Below are 15,997 nucleotides of genomic sequence, written 5' to 3' on the forward strand. Positions count from 1 at the left end.
CGCTACCAGATGGTACAGGTTAAGGCATTGGTCAGTAGTGGAACGCCCGTTTCTAAACCCGTACTGTACGTCCGTGATAGTGTTATACTCCTCGGCCCAGATCAGTAGACGATTTAAAACGGCTCTCCCCAGAATTTTCGCCGTAACGTCTATGAGGGAGATTGGGCGATAGCACTGTGGGTCATTTCTATTGCCCTTTTTAAATATTGGCACAATGGTAGCCGTGGACCAGGATCTGGGCATACCTGCTTCAATGGCTGTATTAAGCACCCTGGTCAGTATCGGGGCCCAGAGATCTACCTGGCTTTTAAAGAGGTCAGGGGGTATCCCATCTGGCCCTGGGGCCTTCCTCGCCACCAAACCCTCTATTCCCAGTTTAACCTCGTGAACCGTGAAGGGTGACCAATCACCGCCGAGGGATCCTGCAGCTAGAATTGGCAGCTCCTCAGGCTCGCCCCGGTTATATAAGCCTCTAAAGTGTGCCACCCATTCATTTGACAGGATATGGGAAACCAGCTGAGACTTATTTGGGGGTTGGAAGCAAGGGGCATTTATGATCCTCCAAAAACTGGTCATATCGTGGAGCTCCGCGGCCTCTCTCAGGGATTCCCAGGCCTCTATTTGTAGGGATGTTTTCCGTGACTTGATTGCCTTTTTATACCGGGCCCTACAATCAGCAATCTTTCCTCTGTCCCTAGGGGCAATTGATAATGCCGACTTTAGGTCCCTGTGGGCTCTAGAGCAGCTCTTATCAAACCATCTAGGGCAGAGATCTACCTGGGGCCTTGGTTTGCTCCTTAAGAGGGTGTCTATATGCTGGGCAGTGCCTTCAAATGCTGCAATCAAGTCCGTCCCCTCGACAGTAAGATCTAGACACCTCCACAAGTGATTCTCGGCATTGGCAAGGAGTACTCTGTGGAGTTCTTCCCCATCAATATTATCCCATTTAATTCTTCTTCCCTGATCCTTTGCCTTGAATTCACCCGTAGTGGTCCTTCTGTCCGTTTTAGTACAGGGAATAATGTCCACCAGTGACATAACCAAGGGATTATGGTCACTAAACGCACTGGGCACTATCGTAAAGTGGCCTACCCTAGTTGTTAAGACGGTGGAAACGAAAATATAATCTATTATTGAATTACAGCCCCTTCCCTTAAAGGAGGGGGCGATATTGTCAGACTTCCCCCGCTCGATCATGTCCATCGTCTGAGTTAGGGCGAACTCACTCAATATTGAGCTCAGTGACAGACCCTCTCTGGTGTGCTCCAAGTGCCAACCCTTGGTGGAAGGGCAATCATCCCAAATACCACCTTCCCATTTCAAATATGGGCACTGGTGGCAATTAAAATCGCCCATAAGGATTAACTGAGAGCCTTCGTCCCCTGAGTCCTGGAGGTTGACCAGTCTGTCCTCTAGCTCCATCAAGTTTGTTAAGAATTGTCCCACGTTATAAAAATTTATAAAAATGAGCTTTAAGCCCGTCAATGAATATTTAACACCCTGAAGGCAGCCGGAGTCCCACCCCAAATCTTGCCATTTCCCCTGCAGTGACAGTGCTACATACATTGTTAGTCCGCCCTTGGCACAGCCCATATTGGATTTCCGGGCTGGCACAAAAAACAATTTATATCCTTCCAGGAATGGGACAGTTTTGTTAGTTTCCCATGTTTCCTGTAGGCAAATGATTTGGAATTTAGTGATAAAGGCTAACCATTCAGTATTTTGGATCTTACCTGCGAGTCCTGCAATATTCCAGGAAATAATCCTCAGATCCTGAGGGTTTGGATCTAAACCCCTAATCATTCTGGTTGTCTTTCTTGGGAAGGGGCTAGTGTCAAGGCCAATTGGCAATTTCGGCCTGACTTCCATTTCCGTCCCTTGCCCTACCATGGGGACGACTACTGAAGCTGGGTCCGGGACCCCTGAGATATTGGTGTCTGCAATGTTACACGGGGTGTCATTTACCAACTCGGGCTCCATACTCTCTATTTCCATCAGTCAGTCCTGTTCGTCCAATGCAGAGAAACAAGAGAGCTGAGCAAATCTATTTGTGTCGTGTGCAGGTGCCACCTCCCTCCGTTTTTTGGCATCCCAGGGCCCCAGCCATCTCTGCCCAGTCTCAGGTGCACTATTCCTATAGAAGAAGTGCAGGGGTAGCATCCTTATACATGATCCAAAACCCCCACCCATGTATCGATTATCAAGCAGTTCTCTTACCATCTCAGGGTGTTTGAGGTTAACTATGATACAGTCGCCTGTAAATCTTTTCTCTCTATTTCCGATCCAGGCCACCCTCCTGGCCATTAAAATATGCCTACGCTGGAGCCTCGTCCCGTTTGAGTTATTATGCACCCAATGTAAGGTCTTATTAATCAAAGTGCAAGTTGATTCCTCAATGTCTTTATTAAGACCTGGAACGCCTACTAACACTAGCGTGTAAGGGCTAGATGCGGGGGGTAAATCCAATATCGGGAGACCTGGGGTATTCTGAGCGCAGGTAGTGTTATTGCTAGTGTTAAGCCAAACTGCGTTCTCCTTTGGTCCCCGGAGAGCAGCCTTTGGGTCAAGGGGAGTCCGCATATTGCCCTGGGTTTTTTGTCCAGAATTCCTGTTACCAGTGTTTGTTTGTTCTGGAGCAACTTCCCTACGGTTTCTGGGCTCGGGGTCAATATTGATGGTGACCGTTTTACCACTGGCAACCATATGTGACTCCTCTTCTCACCCACCTCCCTCTTGCCTCCTCTGTAGATTGGTCCCGGCTGGCTTTCCAGGAACCGGGTCTGCCAACCTCCTTAATTTGCCTTCCAAATTAGAGATTGCTGTTAGTACTGGGCCTAAATGTTGGACTAGCAGCTGTTCCATTTTTCCCTCCAATGCTGTAATGATTTCATGCAGCCCTGCCGACCCATTTGCTATTTTACAAGTTGGGCATTCTGAACACTCGGGGTTCTTAGTGGTTCCTTTAGTGGACTTTGATGGTCCTCTACGGGTAGGCCTACTAGTGGTGTTAGGAATATGCATCCCACCTTTAGCTAAAGGCCCTGTCTGCAATTGGGATTTTTTGGATCGGGTTACCACTTCCCTGAGGGGCGACTGCATAGATTCGATGTCTGGTACTATTGGAAATGCACTAGGTCCCCCCCTTTCAGCTTCTCCTAACACAGTATCAGTGTGTGTCAAGCCGACCACTTGCGGCGCCCTGTGTGTAAGGGAAGTAACTCTAGCAGACGGGCTTACTAGTTCTAAGGCCCCTTGTGGGCTAGAATCTGCCGTCAATAAAGCTGCGGCAGAGTCGGGGGGGGTTTCCCCCCGGCGTGGCGCTAAGGGCTATATTGCCCAAAGAGGACCGTTTCTTTGCTATTAAAGAGTCCAAAGAGAGCCGCCGCTCCGTCAATAAGATTTCGTGTGCTAGCAGGGACTCCGCTCTTACAATGAAGGCATCGAGGGTACCCTTTACCCCTCCCTCCACCCTAGGCTGGGAGTTCTTAGTCTTTACCATGATCTTGATCTGATAAGCTGGCCGGCTCTTGATTTACTAGGGGCAGGAGAGGGGGTGCGGACCCCAGACCAAGTTCCCCCACCACTACCTTTTAAGAGCACCTCAGGGCCAATATAAAAGGCATGATGAATGCAATACTGTGGCAATTAATGAGGTCAGTGAACAGGAGGCAGTTAATACAACCAAAGTGACAACATCGGCTATGACAGTCTCAGAGTCCTGGGTCCCGTGCCAATGGTTGAGTACTTGCCTTAACGGCTATAACCAGATGTATCTTTAGGCAAGCACTTAGAGATGTGGCCCAGCCCGGCCTCTTTCGGCCCCTGACGGCCACAGACGGCCCGCCCTTTGTCCGGGCTTCGTCCGGCGCGTCCCGCTCGCGTCCCGCACAGCGGCTACCAAGACGTAAATTATAGGCGTAATCCAATAGACGGGTGGGCGGAACCACAGCACAGCTGAAGCCACGCACGGACTCCTGGTCAGCGGAGTCCCGTGCACCAGCCGCTCTGCACCAGTAACGAGACCTGATTGCCCCCGCAGTTCCTCCGGGTAAGTGAGCACCACACAGCACTCTGCAACGTCGCGATGCCCTTCTCCACGAAGCGGGACCCGCGCTAGCGGGTACCGCGAGCTTATTTCAATGAAAGGTGGGCGGGTGGACGGAACCACAGCGCAGCTGAAGCCACGCACGGACTCCTGGTCAGCGGAGTCCCGTGCACCAGCCGCTCTGCACCAGCAACGAGACCTGATTGCCCCCGCAGTTCCTCCGGGTAAGTGAGCACCACACAGCACTCTGCAACGTCGCGATGCCCTTCTCCACGAAGCGATACCTGTCTCGATCTCTCCCGGTGAGCTCCGCTCTGCGCTCAGACCCGCCTCCTCAAAAAGTAGCACCTTTTGGGAAAGTTTTGTGGAGAGTTGACAAATGGGTCTAAAGTTATTAGCAACACAAAACATAATTTTCCTTTGGAACAGCTGACCTAACTATACATATGTATATACACTTAATGTTATTACACTTAAAAGCTGACCATTAGGGCGTGGTAGGCAGACTCCTGCCACTTTCAGGATGTAACTGAATTGAGCAGTTTGCTAAGGCAGAGGTGGCAGTGGCCTGGGAAAGGAAAGTTGATGTTGTCAATACGGACAACTTCCGCCTGTCCTTGATGTTGTGTTTTTATTGATGCTACTAGGTCTCAGGGGGAAGAGGAGGAAGGGGGTTGTTGGTCAGAGGAAAACTTGATCACATGCTGGGTAGAGGGCCTAGGAAGATTTGTTGGCAGGAAGTGAAGAAAAGGTGGTTTTAATGTTCGTGAGTGTATACGTCTGTGAATGGGTGCGTGAGACCGCGAGCACCGGTACCTTGACTTTGCTGCTGTCCCTGGACCCCTAAGCACGCCTGCACATTCTTCCCGGCCCCTGAAGGGGCGGTGACGCCATAAGAGGCACAACGCAGTCCCGCAGTGCGGGAGACCGCGACCACCAGTACCTTGACTTTGCTGCTGTCCCTGGACCCCTAAGCACGCCTGCACTTTCTTCCCGGCCCCTGAAGGAGCAGTGACGCCATAAAAGTAACAATGCGGTCCCGCAGCGCGGGACGCAGCGGGGCAAAGACCGGGCTAAGACGGGCCCGTCTTAGCCCAACAGAGGCTGGGCCACGTCATTAACATCTGGTTTTAATGTCATTAACATCTGGTTTTAACATCCTTCCAGATGTACATCTTATTGTTGTACTGTGGTATTGACATTGACTCTGTTCATATTGCTCATATTGATATAGTAGGGTTAAGGCCACATATGATGAATAGACCCAAATCTAGAAATGGGCAAGGGGTAGTTGGGACACTGGACTCCTTTCTGTTGAAATCGAGCAGACAGAACGCAGATTGTCCATGGACCCACAAAACTTTCAACAACCAATTGCCCCTGTTACTCCTGTTGCCCTTGTCACCTCTGCGACACATTTTAACTTGGAATTGGGTCCTTCACGAATTGTTACCATACAGTCACCGGGCTCTGAAAATATTGACGATTCGGTTGAAATTGAAAAGATTGACACTCCATTGAGACCGAGCGTTGTTACACGAGGTCAAAAAGCAAAAATTAACTATGGGTCCAGTAATGCACCTCCCCCCCAAAAAAAGAAAGGGGCATGCTCTGAACAACCCAAAAAAACAAAGTAAACAGAGTTTTTCTTTCTCTAAGACTCCAGGTCCCAGGAGTAAACCTCTTGAGTCAGACTGCAACCAAGGGGCTTTTCAAGTACTGGATAACATAGCATCGTTGGAAGCTCCACTATTCAAGAGATGGAAGACTCTTTTATGAAAAAATTGGAACTTGTAATTTCAGCCCATTTAGATCCTATATTAAAAAGGTTAATTGATATCGAGGGTAGGATAAACAGTTTGGTAAAACCTGTGTTTAGTACCTCTGTATCTTCTGTAGCCGGTGGGCAAAATGTGGCCAGGGGTATTGTTGAGAATGGTGATATACAGCACCCTGAATCGGCCCCTAGATCAGTGAGCCAGGCTGACCCCTCTCACTCAAGTGTCGTACATCACCCTATAAATGGCACTGATATACCACGTCCGACAGAAGGGTCGAGCCATAAGCAAGGCCAGATTGCAAATATACCATGAAATATCTCAAAAGATAAGTCTGGCATTAACCTAGCAGATGGACCCCGAAATGTAGGCACAGTTTTTTGGTCAAAGATCCTCTAGCCCCCCGCACCCCAACTTACATTTACCTCCAGTGGCAACATCATATACTGTGGGGCTGGCCAATGTTCCAATACTATTGTCTGGAAACATTGAGCATTGGTCAACACTAAGGAATAAATCGCTTCACTTTTTGAGTACTAGGACGGGTATTAATAATAGGCATCTATTTTCTGAATTTAAAATGGCCCGCCGCATAGGATGGGTGGGGAAATCTAACAAATCATTTCGGGGAGATTGTATCATTTTGACTTTTGGATCTCCAAGATTAGTTAGGACCATACTAAATAGGATCGAGAACTGTTTTGAGGGTTTGAGGGGGATGTCTGTCCTGCCCTTGGGGTTCTTTTACCAGCCACCAGGAGCTAGATGGAATACTGTAGAAGAGGGTAGATCTGTAGGGGCATCACAGCATCTCCCTCCTCCTTCCTGGCTCCATACCAACCGTTATGAGGTATTGAGTGACCGTACAGAAATAGACTGACTAACCTCAGCCCGGAACAATACAGTGGAAATCGCTATACCGGTCAGTACCTCAGAGACTGCTACTAGGGAATCAGGCTGTACAGTGGTTATACCACCTAGAAACTGCCATGATGACAGCTCACAGTACCCTCAATATTTGAACTTTGAGTATGTAAGAACTACGGGGATGGATCCAAAAATTGATATGGATGATCCAATTGTCAATAATAATGTTGAAGAGGCACTTAGGACCCTGAATGTTAATGACACTGATAGCGCTTATGAATTCTAATAGACAGCCTTTTAGGCTTACAACATGGAATATCGCGGGTATTTCTTCAAAACTAACAGACGAGGCTTGGTTGCAATATGTGAAAACATTTGACATTATTTGTCTTCAGGAAACTTGGAGTCGGGTTGATGTCACCATAGATGGATATTGCGCATTAAATACTCATGCAAACCCATCAGCTGCAGGAAGACCTAAGGGAGGTTTAGTGACTCTTATTTCGCTTACGTACGACTCGATAAAGATAGAGAATATAATAAATTCCCATCGGTACCAGTGTATTCTAATTTTTAATTTAACTGATACTACAATTTTATTAATTGGTACTACAATATTTTCTATACAAATAATACCGAGGTTATTGATTCACTTTAAGAGGAGATTGATAATGTTGCTGCAAAATTCCAACCTCTGTGTATAATCTGGGTAGGGGATTTCAACTGCACCGTTTGCCAAAATAGCTCACACAAAGTATGTGGTGTAGCTGACATAAAAAATCAACCCGTGCCCCATTTTAAGCATACACCGAAGGGCGATGCATTGAATACTATTATTTTGGTAACCGATCTTTGTATGTTGAACTCTCTGGATAGCAATCCCTCTGTGCAGTTTCCAACCTACAAGGGGAGAGGTAGTGGGAGTACAATTGACTTTATGCTAATTACTGGCAAATACACCTGGTTTGTAGATAGTTTAGCAGTTGAACCACATCCCGTCAGTGACCATAATCCCCTTATTCTTTCCAGGTATGTCACAGCACAGAAAGTTAGGGGGGATGAGTGCCCGTTAAAGTATAACCGCAACCAAGGGGTAAGACTCAAATGGAATTTAATAGACTCCAAGCAATTTGAGGAGGCCATTCTTAAAGAAAACAAAAGTAAATTTATGAGTTGCCTAACTTTTGATTCCCCCCCAGACAGTCATACAGTCTTTCGAATTAATTTGTGCAGATGTGGCCAAAAAATTAAATAAACCAATTAGGAAACGGGACTTACCTGAAACTAGTTGGATTAATGCGGAGTGTTCCAGGCCGCAAAGAGAACTTAAGAAAGCTCTGCAAACAGTTCCTCTGAATATGGCCTTGATAAAGATAGCGAGACAGACTTATAAAGAAGTTATTAACTGTAGGAAAAATGAACTGAGAAGAACAGCTTGGGAGGACCTGGAGAAAGCTATCTCTCTCAAGGACTGTAAGAGTTTTTGGGAGATTATAAATCGCCGGCTCTTCTCCAATGATGCCAGGAGCATGGACTCGACCATAACAGGTGAAGCTTGGGAAGCTCACTTTTTAAAAATATTTAATCCACGGGGCATATCAATACAAGAGCAAAGGGATGAGACAGTTATCAATTTACAAACCGCACATGAACTAAGTTTAACAATGTCCTTGAGTGAGGTCGAAGATGCAATAATTAAGGGCACATCTCTAAACGCGCCTGGCCCAGACGGAGTTACCTTAGATTTGCTTAGAAGCAATCTTCAACTATGGGCGCCTCTGCTGCTTAATGTTTGTAAGGCGGTAATAGTTGGTCACATCCCATCTTCTTGGAAGGAAGCAGTGTTGGTACCAATTTTTAAAAAAGGTAACAGGAACGACCGTACCAGCTTCAGGCCAATTTCTTTGATAGATGCTACGTGTAAGGTCATGGGGAGTGTGATTTTAGCCAGGTTGGAATCATGGGCAAATGAATCAGGTTTAATGGCTGATACCCAATATGGTTTTAGAAACGGGATGGGAACAAACGAGCAGTGCCTCAAACTGTCCCCGATTATGGGCAGGGGGGTCTCGAACCACCTGGCCTTCATGGACTTGTCCAGTGTTTTTGACACTGTGAGTAGGGGAAAACTATGGACGATGATGGGGGGAATGGGGTTTGACAAATCCCTCATCACCCTGCTACGTAGGTTGCACGAATGTACCGCTGTTGCAGTTCGCTTTGGTCCAGGAGTAGAGAAGACTGGGTCCATTGCCTCCACAGAGGGGGTTCGTCAGGGTTGCATCCTGGCCCCCTTTTTATTTCTTATATAAACTAACGGCCTAGAAGCATTCCTGATTAAACAGCAACTGGATTTTCCAAGAATAGATGGTAAATTGTTCCCCCTGTTATGATACGTCGATGATACGGTCTTAATGACTCTTATGGCTAATAGTCTACAAAAAGCCCTGACCTCCTTCACTGATTTTATGCTAGCATGAGACCTTAAAGTAAACTTCAGTAAATCTTCTACCATGGTCTGCGGTCCAAAAAAAAAAAAAACTAGAAAATTTACTGTGAAAGGAAAAACTATTGAGAAGGTGCCCAATTTCACTTATTTAGGCAATGTCTTTATAAATAATTTGAGGTGGGATGACCTTGTGTTGACAAGGGCACAACAGACCTGTAGAATAACAGAGGGGCTGTTTTGTTTCGCTTGTAAATTAGGACACAAGCCGGTAGCAGAAATGATAACTCTATACAAGTCAAAAGGTTTATCGGTGGCTACCTATGGGGCCGGAGTATGGGGTTACCATAAGAGTAACCAGATTCAGGTTTTAGAGAACACATTTTTTTAAAAATTATTAATGATCCCTAGTAGCTCTTCAACATCATTTTGTCATTCCGAGGTGGGCCTGGAATATGTAAAAGACAAGATAAATATCGCACCACTTCTTTTATGGGGGGAAATCTGGTCCTCAGAAGATTTGACTTTCTCTAGGAATATGCTTAAAGCCTGTATGATTTTGGATAACGCAATGTCACTCCCGTGGCTATGTTATGTTCAGGACACCTTTTATAAAATTGGCCTAGATGAATATTATAATAATCCAGAAACCATCCAATCTAACATGAAAATGATTATAAGAAATGCACACCGTATTGAATTAAGCATGTCTAACCAGGACCGGGGAATGTCAGATGGTGAGGCGTTAAGACCTCAGCAATTTTACCTGTCTTTTACTTTGCATGTACAATCGTGTTTTTTGTCGACCAGATTTCGGTTGGGCACACTGCACTTTTTAGTGGCTTATCCTAAACAGGCTGGCTGGTGTGAGAGACTAGCCCCTTGTCCCTGTAATAATCTGGCCAAACAGACTACAATGCATTTTTTGTTGTTTTGCTCACTTTATACAGATCCTAGAGCATGCTTTATTAAGCCTATACCAAAAGCTATTCGGCCCTACATAGTGTTTAAGTGTAGGGCCTAAGTTACGAAGGTTTCCGTTTTATCCGATGCACAGCTCGTGAAGGGCTTACATATCCTCATACCATGTACTGTATAACTGGTGGGGGGCTTTTGATTAATCCTTAGTGAGTATGTTGATAAATATCGAGTAAGGATTTGTATATGTTTGTACAAAAAACCAATAAACTACGTTTTCAAAAAATAAAAGCTATTCAGCCCTGTTCCTATCAGGAGGGTTTTGACTATTTGAGGCCATTATCTACGGCTGTAATTTCAAGTGCAGTGCTTAGTTTTATTAAAATTGCATTTTCAATTAGAAAACGCTATGAACTGTGAAAGGAACCTGAATTTTATACTTATTATAGGCGGGGGCGCTAGGTGGCGCGCTAGCGAATGGCAGCCTTCGAGTGAGGCTACCGCTGTCCGGCGGTAATTATCCGACTAAAATATCCTTAACTGGCAAACCTGGGTGCTGTAATTGAAGGCGGTGCATAGGTGCAGTATCCGGAGAAGACTGACCGAGATTGAGCGCTATCGTGGGCGCGGGGACGGAGAGAGACGACGCGGAAGCTCTGGGCGGACGCAGTGACTGGAGGCATTGAAACGCGTAGCCGGCTGCTGAGAACAGGAGACGCCGAGGCTGCGGTGCCGGCTGTAGGCCTTTGATTTGAGAGCGGTGAGCGACGCACCTACCGGTATTGCGCTGAAGAGCCGGGCAGTGCGCTGGGGTGGCGGAGGGGCTCCTTCCTCCCCACCCGCTCGGGAGAGCAGGAGAAGACTGAACGGCTGAGACTGCCTTGGTAGGGCAAGGCTCTGGACCACACGTGGAGGTCGCGCGTCTTGGCTGGTGAGCGGACCCCTGCCGGCCGGATTCGGAGGACGAGACCTCGATCCCCCCCCCTTCCTGCACCAAAAGCGCTGGAGCATTAATGCGATCCCCTACGGAAAGGGGGTGAGGTACCTGAAACTGTGACAGGAGAGTGAGGCTCGCTGGGTTCCTACGAGAGTGGACATGAGATGACATCCCTAAATTAAAGGGGAGTATTGAGGCTGGTGCTCCTACGGTTGTGGGCGCTGTGGCCATCTCCTGGACTGGCTGGATGAGTCCGCACGTGGACTGATCTCCTGGAGTGGGGGCTTGGCTGGATGCTGTGGACTGTCGCCCCGAGAGGGAGCTGTCGCTGTCGCCTGAGGTGAGGGGAGCGCTACACTGCGCCCCTCTGCTGTGAATCACTCGTATCAGCCTGTTGGTGTTGTGTAGTGTATCACGAAGGATCGGAAGGTGGTGGGCGCCATTACTGTTCGGGAGACGATTGCGCCCCTCCACGTCCACTACTGGTGTCGACAAAGTGCTTTGACCAGGGCTCAAGATGGGCAGGACGGACACGAGACAGCCCAAACTCATGTTTGCACCTAGTAAGAAGTCGACTAAGCCTGGGGAGGGGCTACACAGTCCGGAGGAACCGAGTGGAACATCGGGGGACTCGACGGACGCAGCGACAAATCTACAAGATGTCTTACGCGAGATGCGTCAAGGATTTGCGACGATTGCGGATAAAGTTGACAGGATGTCATCGCGTATGGACGCTGTGGTGCATAAATTGGACGCACACGAGGAACAGCTGAAAGGAGCGGAACAGCGGATATCGGATTCAGAGGACACGATGACACAACATACCTCACAGTTATCCAGAATGGACAACCTGCTGCGAATCATTGCGGCTAAAAACGAGGATTTGGAAGCGAGAAGTAGGCGGAATAATGTACGCATAGTAGGAATTCCGGAGACGACCAATGTGGGCAAAATGGAGGAGTACGTTGAGAAGATGTTAGTGGCGGCGATTGGTTCTGAAGCCTTTTCCCCCCCAGTTTATAGTGGAAAGGGCGCATCGTGCCCTGGGCCCTGGGCCCCAAGCCCAGGCCGGGTGTGACGCCCAGGCCGATCATTGCCCGGCTGCTGAATTACCGGGACCGGGATGCAGCCGTGCGAGCGGCGAGAAGCACGCGTTCGCTGTCCTATGAGGGGAATTCCTTCATGCTGTATCCGGACTTTACTCCGATGGTCCAAGAGGAACGCAGGAAGTTTCTGGCTGTAAAGGCCAAGTTGCGGAATTTACAGATGGACTACGCATTGCTCTACCCGGCTCGGCTGAGGGTCACGTACCAAGGGAGGCAAAAACAATTCACGAATCCTCAGCAGGTGGAGGATTTTCTCAAACATTATAAGCGTGCTCACAGGTCGGCGGATGGAGCGGACGAAGAACCGGACCCACTGCATGGGGAGATGGTGGATGGTGAACCGTGAGTGGGGTGGACAGTGAACACATATTGTTATGAAGGTTGTTATGAGAATGATGCACGAGTGCTGTGATCGGGGTACCTGATTGAGAGACATTGCACCGGACTCCGCATAATGATTGTTGCTCCAGGGTCGGGAGTGGGGGGGGGTGGGAGGGTGGGATTTTTTTAGGTCTCCGCATTATTGGGAGCTTCTCTGGGTATATTGGGTGTTGTTTAGTTTTTATTGCCTAGTGACAGTACTGCTAGCTGATGTGGTACCTCAGGTGCCTATGGAAATAGCGCCGGACACCCCTCTGGGTCACCCGGCCAGACTACGAGTCATATTGTGTGTTTGGCCTTCATGAGGGGAATTAGCGATGCCCCCTAGATATGATCCCCGACGGGAAATACCCTAGAATATGTTTGGGGGATGGGAGTGTACTGCCCACGTTTCTGGGGCACTTGTGGGAGGGGCGGGGGGGGGGGGTACAAGACTGGCAAGTTGGGGTAGCTTCAGTGGGAGGGGGGAGGGTACAAGGGGTTCAGTGATGGTTCGGATGTTTGGAGTTCACGTAGGTGGGAGGGAGACGCGAGATGGTTGTGAGGTTCTTGTTTACAGAGGAGGGAGATGGCAGAAGTTCATTGGGATACTGATCTGCTTATTCATGAAGATCCAATGTTGTGGTTGCTGTGGGTGCTACTGTTATGCATACAGGCTCTTTACGTCATGTGGCAACTTGTATACTGGGAATTGGATGTGTGATGGCTGACGTCGCATGGATGGCGAAAGTTGCGGTCCTAACTTGGAATGTCAGAGGATTAAATGATGCGAGAAAATGTAGGAGGGTGGTGGCCTATTTAGAGCAGCATCAAGTGCAAATCGCACTATTACAGGAGACGCATCTAAGCCCCCGAGCTACTTATGGTTTTGCAAGCAAATGGGCGGTGGTGCGAAGCTTTTCTTCGTACTCGGGGTATGCCAGGGGAACAGCGATTCTAATCAAGAAAACGGTGCCATTTGTGAAGTTAGGTGAGCATACGGATGCTGAGGGGAGATTTGTCCTCTTATGGGGTAGGCTAGGTACTGACACAATTACAATAGTAAACTGTTATGGGCCAAACGTAGATTCGCCGGACTTTTTCACACTTCTGTGGGGTAAGATACTGAACACTGGCTCCATGCATATCATATGGGGCGGGGATTTTAATGTTGCAATGACCCCAGGTTTGGACAGGTCTGATGGTAGCCCACAATATAACAAAAATGCGAGGATCGCTATGGCGGGAATAATAGAGGAAGGAGGACTGATAGACAGTTGGCGGTTAGTACATGCTGGGCTACGGGAAGGAACACACTTTACAGCGTACGCCAACACTTGGGCAAGGCTTGATTATTGTTTTCTGTCTCGCGGATTAGCGGTTGACTTAGGTAGAGTGACGCATTTGCCGAGGTCTTATTCGGATCATTGTCCGGTTCTGGTTCAGATAGCAGTCCCAGGCCATGGAAGGGCTACACCAGCGTGGCGTATGCAACCCACGGCACTATTGGATCCACTGTTCAAGACAGAGCTAGGAGAGGAGATTGGCGAGTTTTTTCCCCGCAACAAAGGTTCGGTAGATAGTGTTGATACCATCTGGGAGGCGTTTAAGGTGACGGTCAGGGGGTACTACATCTCAAAGAGCTTTGGGGTACTTAAGGCTATCCGAGGGTCGCTTACAAAATTAGAAGCCGAACTTAAGGAACTTGATTCTCGAATGACCCGGGAGCCGCTGGGACCCCTCCATAAGGAATTTAGAGAAAAGCTTACACAATTTGAGAAGGAAGCAGATAGAGAGTCCAAATTTAGAGGTAAATATTGGCAAGCCCGTAGATACTGTGAAGGAGAGAGACCGGGACGTGCCTTAGCGGAGATCACTCGACACTCGCGGTGCACTACGCATATATTAGAGATGCGAGCACCGGAGGGTGTCATGCTGCAAGATACGAAGGGAATTTTGGGTTTATTCACTGAGCATTATGAGGAGTTATATGCTGCCCGCGGAGGTGGGGAGGCTATATTTGGAGATTTTCTGGATGATGTGGCTTTATGTTGGTTGAGTGATGACCATCGACAGTTTCTTGGAGCTCCATTCGAAATTGATGAAATCCGTGAAGCGATTATGTCTCTTAGTAATGGTAAGGCGGCAGGCCTAGATGGACTACCGGCGGAATTTTATAAATGCTATATAGATGTCATGGCTCCTGTGCTTAAGGAGGTTTATGAGGAATCTTTAGAGGTAGGAGTATTGCCGGGGTCAATGAGGGAGGTGGTGATTACCTCCCTGCTGAAACCAGGCAAGGACCCGGCTGACTGCGATGCGTATAGGCCGCTCTATTTGATAAATTGCGACGCTAAGATACTGGCGAAGGTGCTAGCCACTAGGCTCTCTCTGCTAATGACTAAGATTGCCCTTCCGGATCAGGCTGGGTTCGTCCCGGGGAGATCTACTGCTAATAATTTATGAACCCTATTCGCATTGATGCCAACGATAGCGCCGGGACTTCCTATGGCTGCCATATTTCTTGATGCTACCAAAGCCTTTGACTCGGTTGAGTGGAGCTACTTGTTTGCTATTTTGTACAGGATGGGGTTTCCCAAAATATTTGTGTCATGGATAAAATTGCTTTACACTGAACCGAAAGCGAGAGTATTAATAAATGGTGTGATGTCTGACCAGATCTCATTAACCAGGGGTACCAAACAAGGGTGCCCGTTGTCCCCATTGCTATTCGCGATAGCGATAGAACCCTTAGCATGCCGTATCCGACAGTTGCACAAGCAAAGTACCTTTAAGTGTTTCCAACGTCAGATAGATGTGTCACTCTATGCGGATGATATAACGCTGTATGTGGTGGATCCGCAGACTAACCTTAATCCGTTGCTCCGAGAATTTTTAGTGTTTGGGCAATTATCCGGAATACAAATCAATTGGAAGAAGTCGCAGTTTTTTCCCCTGACGCCTGCGGTGGGCCGATTCTCATTGGACTACCCGCTTGAATGGTGCGACTCGGATCTTCGTTATTTAGGGATTCAAATTTCAGAGGTTAGAGAGGAGACGTTGCGATTGAATTATGGCACTGCCATCACTAAGTTGGCGGAGGATGTAACTCGTTGGATATCTTTACCATTTACCATGGCTGGTAGGGCCTCGCTCATTAAAATGGTGGTGTTACCTCGCTTCTTATACTTGTTCCAGAACATACCGTACTACCCAGGTGCGTTTTTTTTCCGGACGCTCTGTTCCGAGCTACTAAGATTGTTCTGGGCTGGTAAGCAACCTCGACTGGCGTGGTCGATTATTACCCGGCCATATAGTAATGGGGGTTTGATGTTCCTGACTTTCTAGCTTATTCTTTGAGTGCTCAAGCCCAATTCGCTTACCACTGGTTTGCGCCTACGCCATTCATGCCGCATCTAGCGGTGGAGGACTGGATAGTACGACCTCTGCCATTGAACGGCATTATTCAAGGACCCGTACGTGTAATTGAGACACCATCTACTACGGTGACGTGCACGATAGATGCGTGGCAGCGAGTCC

The 15,997-nt window shown here is 48.1% G+C and overlaps 1 protein-coding gene across 1 annotated transcript in view; it reads right to left on the reverse strand.

Annotated features, from left to right (window-relative positions):
- Window positions 1–15,997, reverse strand: part of DEPTOR (DEP domain containing MTOR interacting protein) — a 652,417-nt gene that overhangs the window by 200,023 nt on the left and 436,397 nt on the right. The gene's annotated exons all lie outside the window — the stretch shown is intronic.

Source organism: Triturus cristatus, chromosome 5_1 (assembly GCF_964204655.1).
Source record: "Triturus cristatus chromosome 5_1, aTriCri1.1, whole genome shotgun sequence".
Lineage (NCBI taxonomy): Eukaryota > Metazoa > Chordata > Amphibia > Caudata > Salamandridae > Triturus > Triturus cristatus.